Genomic DNA, 7,022 nt, shown 5'->3' with positions numbered 1-7,022 from the left:
GTTTAGACTGGGTTTATGTTAGGGTGTTAGTTGTAAACGTTACTTGTTTTCTACCATAGAAATCAAAAGGTTATATTTCTTTGTCTTGCAGCATCGAACATAAGCTTTTGCTGCTTTCAGACTCACATTGATTTCTATGGCATACGCGGCCTCCAGGGTGGCAGATTGAAAACCAGGTATGATGCATCCGAATAGCCACGCGAGTACCTGTTAAAAGTTTGATAACTTGGAAAAAGTGTCAGATAGAGCCAAATGTGTATTCGGAACATCTGTAGTGACGTAAGCATCGATCTGCGTCTGATTGAGACCAACGGATCATATGTTACATCACAAATTTCAACTTTTGCCGCTCTGTAGGCTTTGATAACTAGGACGGATCAATCTCGCAACAATAACGATGCGGAATTCTGGCGTATTTGCGGTTGACAGCTTGATAGATAGGCCCCATTGTCTAGACCTTACTGGGCTTCATTTATCACGCTGTGATTGCACCTTGGAATACTTAGTTATGCAGGCACAAGCGAGTGTCCGGCAGCTCTCATTAAGAAGCAGCGTTAAGACTGCAGCTTCTTAAAATGACACTGAACCCAAATGTTTTCTTTCGTGATTCAGATAGAGCATGACATTTTAAGCAACTTTCTAATTTACTCCTATTATCAAATTTTCTTCATTCTCTTGGTATCTTTATTTGAACATTTTTGATGAACAACTTGGGTTGTTCTTGCTGATTGGTGGATAAATTCACCCACCAATAAACAAGTGCTGTCCATGTCTGAACCATAAAAATAGCTTAGGTGCCTTCTTTTTCAAATAAAGATAGAAAGAGAAAGAAGAAAAATTGATAATAGGAGTAAATTAGAAAGTTGTTTAAAATTGCCTGCTCTATCTGAATCACTGAAGAAAAAATTTGGGTTCAGTGTCCCTTTAACCTTTAGATTTGACCGGGGTGATTTACAAACCCTACTCTCTCTAAATTGCGAAGATGTGATCGGTTGCAAGACTGAAGCCCCATTTTACTATTATAACTCATGGCTCTCAGGATCGGGAGTACAGATATTTTTCAATTCTGTGGTACATTAGTTTCATGTACAGGTCTTATTAAATGTTATACCAATTAGCTGTATGGCTTTTACCTACTAAACCTTCTTAGTAATGTTTATGGAATAAAACAAAATTGAAGTATCAAGAAAAAAAATAGAGAATATTATAAATAGTATATTTGAATGCCTCATGTACAGATATACAGACAGGTAAATGTAATGTAAATAATTACACTAATTTAATCACAACTGAGATAAAATAGTTGCTGAGAGAATCTCACTTGTTGTTTTAAAGGGACAGTCAAGTCCAAAAAAAACTTTCATGATTCAAATAGGGCATGTAATATTAAACTACTTTACATTTTGTTTTGTTTTTATCTTTTATTTTTTTTATTAATTAATTTAGGACAAAAAAAAAGGAAAAGGAAACAAATATACAGAGCATAGAAAATACAATCATTACATCAAATATTCATTTCGACATCATATTTGAAAAACGGCTTGCAATCTTACATTTGTCATTGTTTTAATCCTCATTATTACATTTCTATGCTGATCACTCTGGACATATGATATGATTATAGCCAAATAGTGATCAGGTAAAAGATAAATTAAAAATAGTATAACTTTATAAAGTAAAGAAAATGGTATCCTGTAAATATATTAAACTATCGGCTAGATTACGAGTTTTGCATTAGGGTAAAAAAGCAGTGTTAACATGTCCTAACGCTGCTTTTTTATGCCCGCTGGTATTACGAGTCTTGAAGGTTTAGGGTCACCGCACACTTTTTTGGTCTTACCGCAAAAAGACTTACTTAAAGTTCGTAAAGTCTTTTTTCTATGGGACTTCCATAGCGCCGGTATTACGAGTCTGTCCTGGTAGGCCAAAGAGTTAGCGGTACACCCTAAACCGTCAAGAGTCCTATCGTATTTAAAAGTCAGTAGTTAAGAGTTTTATGGTACAACGCCGTAACTAAAGTGCTAAAAAGTACACTAACACCCATAAACTACCTATTAACCCCTAAACCAAGGCCCTCCTGCATCACAAACACTAAAATAAAATTATTAACCCCTAATCTGCCACTCCGGACACCGTCGCCACCTACATTATACTTATGAACCCCTAATCAGCTGCCCCCAACATCGCCTCCACCTCCACCTACACTTCTTAACCCCTAATCTGCCGCCCCAACATCACTGCCACTATAATAAACATATTAACCCCTAAACCGACGCACTCCCGCCTCGCAAACACTAGTTAAATATTATTAACCCCTAATCTGCTGTCCCTAACATCGCCGCCTCCTACCTACATTTATTAACCCCTAATCTGCCGCCCCCAACGTCGCCGCCACTATACTAAATGTATTAACCACTAAACCTAAGTCTAACCCTAACCCTAACACCCCCTAACAAATTATAATTTAAATAAATATAAATACAAATGACTATAATTAACTACATTATTCCTATTTAAAACTAAATACTTACCTATAAAATAAACCCTAAGCTAGCTACAATATAACTAATAGTTACATTGTATTTAGTTAAGGGTTTATTTTTATTTTACAGGCAAGTTTGCATTTATTTTAACTAGGTAGAATTGTTACTAAAGAGTTATTAATTATTTAATAACTACCTAGCTAAAATAAATACAAAATAAAACCTAACCTAAGTTACAATAACACCTAACACTACACTATAATTAAATAAATTAAATACAATTAAATAAATTAAATTAAATTAGCTAAAGTACAAAAAAACCCCACTAAATTACAGAAAACAATAAACCAATTACAAGATATTTAAACTAATTACACCTAATCTAATATCCCAATCAAAATAAAAAAAAAAACCCTAGCCTAAACTAAACTACCAATAGAACTTAAAAGGGCCTTTTGCGGGGCATTACCCCAAAGTAGTGATGTCGCGAACATAAAAATTTGGGTTCGCGAATGGCGAACGCAAACTTCCACGCGAACGGGTGAACCGGGCAAACCGCCATAGACTTCAATAGGCAGGCAAATTTTAAAACCCACAGGGACTCTTTCTAGCCACAATAGTGATGGAAAAGTTGTTTCAAGGGGACTAACACCTGGACTGTGGCAAACCGGAGGGGGATCCATGGCAAAACTCCCATGGAAAATTACATAGTTGATGCGGAGTCTGAGCACGAGCACAGTGTTATCTATATGAAATACGTGAACTAACACCCTCTAGTGGTGAAAAACTGTTAAAATGCAATCTGAAAGAGATGGGCTTCAAGGTCTAAGAAGTTAGCATATGAACCTCCTAGGTTAAGCTTTCAACTAAGAATACCAAGAGAACAAAGCAAAATTGGTGATAAAAGTATGGGGTGACTCTGTGCCCTGGCAGGCAGGCACTGAAACGCACACGTGTGAAGGAAACTGAATGCTATTATTTAACACAGTCAAAAAAGTGTTGTTTTTTTAAATCTACACTACTGTTACACCAGATATGAGTTGCACTGGGGTGACACTGTGCCCTGGCAGGCCCTGAAACGCACACGTGTGAAGGAAACTGACTGCTATTATTTCACAGTCAAAAAGTGTTGTTTTTTAAATCTACACTACTGTTACACCAGATATGAGTTGCACTGGGGTGACACTGTGCCCTGGCAGGCAGGCACTGAAACGCACACGTGTGAAGGAAACTGACTGCTATTATTTAACAGTCAAAAAAGTGTTGTTTTTTTTAAATCTACACTACTGTTACACCAGATATGAGTGGTGGCACTGGGCAAGTGGGCACAGTATACGCTGTGAGCCTGAAACACACGCTGGCAGGCAGGCAGGCAACTGCAATTAGATTACACAGGAAAAAAAAAAAGCAGACTGATGTTCTAGCCCTTTAAAGGGCTTTTTGGGGTGCTGTCCTTACAGCAGAGATCAGATGAGTCCTTCAGGACTGTAGTGGACACTGAATACACTAGTCTAGCTATTGATTTCCCTATTAAATCAGCAGCAGCTACACTGTCCCTCCTCTCTCTAAGAATGCAGCTTCCAAATGAATCTAAAATGGATGCTGTCCAGGAGGTAGGAGGGTCTGGGAGGGATGGTCTGCTGCTGATTGGCTGGAATGTGTCTGCTGACTGTGAGGTACAGGGTCAAAGTATTACTCAATGATGAGGAATAGGGGGCAGATCGAACATCGCATATGTTAGCCCGCCGCGGTGAGTGCGAACAAGCTATGTTCGCCGGGAACTATTCGCCGGCGAACTATTCGCGAACTATTCGCGACATCACTACCCCAAAGTAATCAGCTCTTTTACCTGTTAAAAAAAATACAAACAACTCCCCAAACAGTAAAACCCACCACCCACACAACAAACCCCCCAAATAAAATACTATCTAAAAAAAAACTAAGCTCCCCATTGCCCTGAAAACGGCATTTGGATGGGCAGTTAGCTCTTTTGCGGCCCAAACCCTAATCTAAAAAATAAAACCCACCCAATACACCCATAAAAAAACTTAACACTAACCCCCTGAAGATCAACTTACTGTTCTGAAGATCCGACATTCATCCTCAAGGAAGTGGCAGAAGTATTCATCCAAGCGGGCCGAAGTCCTCAATGAAGCGGGGAGAAGTCTGCAACCAAGCCGGGCGAAGTGGTCCTCCAGACGGGCAGAAGTCTTCATCCAGATGGCATCTTCTATCTTCATCCATCCAATGCGGAGCGAGTCCATCTTCAAGACATCCAATGCGGAGCATCCTCTTCATCCGACGGACTAACGACGAATGAAGATACCTTTAAGTGATGTCCTTTAAAGGTACCTTTAAGATGGCGTCCCTTAGATTCCGATTGGCTGATAAAATTCTATCAGCCAATTGGAATTAAGGTAGAAAAAATCCTATTGGCTGATACAATCAGCCAATATGATTGAAGTTCAATCCTATTGGTTGATCCAATCAGCCAATAGGATTGAGCTTGCTTTCTATTGGCTGTTCCAACCAGCATTTTTGGATCAGCCAATAGGATTGAACTGATTGTAACAGCCAATACAATTCAAGCTCAATCCTATTGGCTGATTGGATCAGCCATTAGGATTGAAGCTCAATCCTAGTGGCTGATTTCATCAGCCAATAGGAATTTTTCACCTTTAATTCCGATTGGCGGATAGAACTCTATCAGCCAATCGGAATTCAAGGGACGCCATCTTGGATGACGTCTCTTAAAGGAACCTTTATTCTGGAAGAGCCGTCGATTGAAGAGGATGTTCCACGCCGGATATCTTGAAGATGGAGCCGCTCCACATGCCGTCTGGATGAAGACTTCTGCTGGCTTGGATGAAGACTTCGGCCCGCTTGGATGAAGACTTCTGCCGGCTTCGATGAGGACTTCTGCTGCTTCATTGAGGATGAATATCGGGTCTTCAAAAACTGTAAGTGGATCTTCGGGGGTTAGTGTTAGGTTTTTTTAAGAGTTTATTGGGTGGGTTTAATTTTTAGCTTAGGGTTTGGGCACAGAAAAAGAGCTAAATGCCCTTTTAAGGGCAATGCCCATACAAATGCCCTTTTCAGGGCAATGGGGAGCTTAGTTTTTTTTTTGTTAGGATTTTATTTGGGGGGTTTGGTTGTGTGGGTGGTGGGTTTTACTGTTGGGGGGGTTGTTCATATTATTTTTTACAGGTAAAAGAGCTGATTTCTTTGGGGCAATGCCCCGCAAAAGGCCCTTTCAAGGGCTATTGGCAGTTTAGTTTAGGCTAGGGTTTTTTTATTTTGGGGGGGCTTTTTTATTTTGATAGGGCTATTAGATTATATGTAATTAGTTTAAATATTTGATAATTTCTTTTTTATTTTGTGTAATTTACTGTTTATTTTTTTTATAATTTAGTTAATTGTTTTTAATTGATGTAATTTATTTAATTGTAGTGTAAGGTTAGGTGTTAGTGTAAGACAGGTTAGGTTTTATTTTACAGGTAAATTTGTATTTATTTTAGCAAAGGTAGCTAGTAAATAGTTAATAACTATTTACTAACTAGTCTACCTAGTTAAAATAAATACAAACTTAGCTGTGAAATAAAAATAAAACATAAGATAGCTACAATGTAACTATTAGTTATATTGTAGCTAGCTTAGGGTTTATTTTATAGGTAAGTATTTAGTTTTAAATAGGAATTATTTAGTTAATGATAGTAATTTTTATTTAGATTTATTTTAATTACATTAAATTAACGGGTGTTAGGATTAGACTTAGGGTTAGGTTTAGGGGTTAATAACTTTAGTACAGTGGTGGCGATGTCGGGGGAGGCAGTTTAGGGGTTAATAACTGTATGTAGGTGGTGGCAACATTGGGGACGGCAGATTAGGGGTTAATAACTGTAATGTAGGTGTCAGCGATGTCGGGGACGGCAGTTTAGGGGTTAATAACTGTATGTAGGTGGTGGCGACATTGGGGGTGGCAGATTAGGGGTTAATAACTGTAATGTAGGTGTCGGCGGTGTCGAGGGTGGCAGATTAGGGGTTAATAAGTGTGATGTAGGTGTCGGCGATGTCGGGGGCGGCAGATTAGTGGTGTTTAGACTCAGGGTTTATGTTAGGGTGTTAGGTGTAAACATACCTTTTATTTCCCCATAGGAATCAATGGGGATGCGTTACGGAGCTTTACGCTCCTTTATTGCAGGTGTTAGACTATTTTTCAGCCGGCTCTCCCCATTGATGTCTATGGGGAAATCATGCACGAGCATGTAAAACCAGCTCACTGCAGCACTGGTATTGGAGTGCAGTATGGAGCTCAATTTTGCTCAATGCTCACTTGTTGCCTGCTAACGCCGGGTTTTTGTAAACCTGTAATAGCAGCGCTATAGGGAGGTGAGCGGTGACAATAACTTGCAAGTTAGTACAGAGCCGCTCATAACGCAAAATCAAATCTAATAAAAGCCGTTTATTAGATATGAATATTGCATAAATATGCTTTTACTTTTTTCAGTTTCTGACTGCAAAGGCACACAGACACACACA

Source organism: Bombina bombina, chromosome 1 (assembly GCF_027579735.1).
Source record: "Bombina bombina isolate aBomBom1 chromosome 1, aBomBom1.pri, whole genome shotgun sequence".
NCBI lineage: Eukaryota > Metazoa > Chordata > Amphibia > Anura > Bombinatoridae > Bombina > Bombina bombina.
This window is presented reverse-complemented; position numbering follows the sequence as displayed.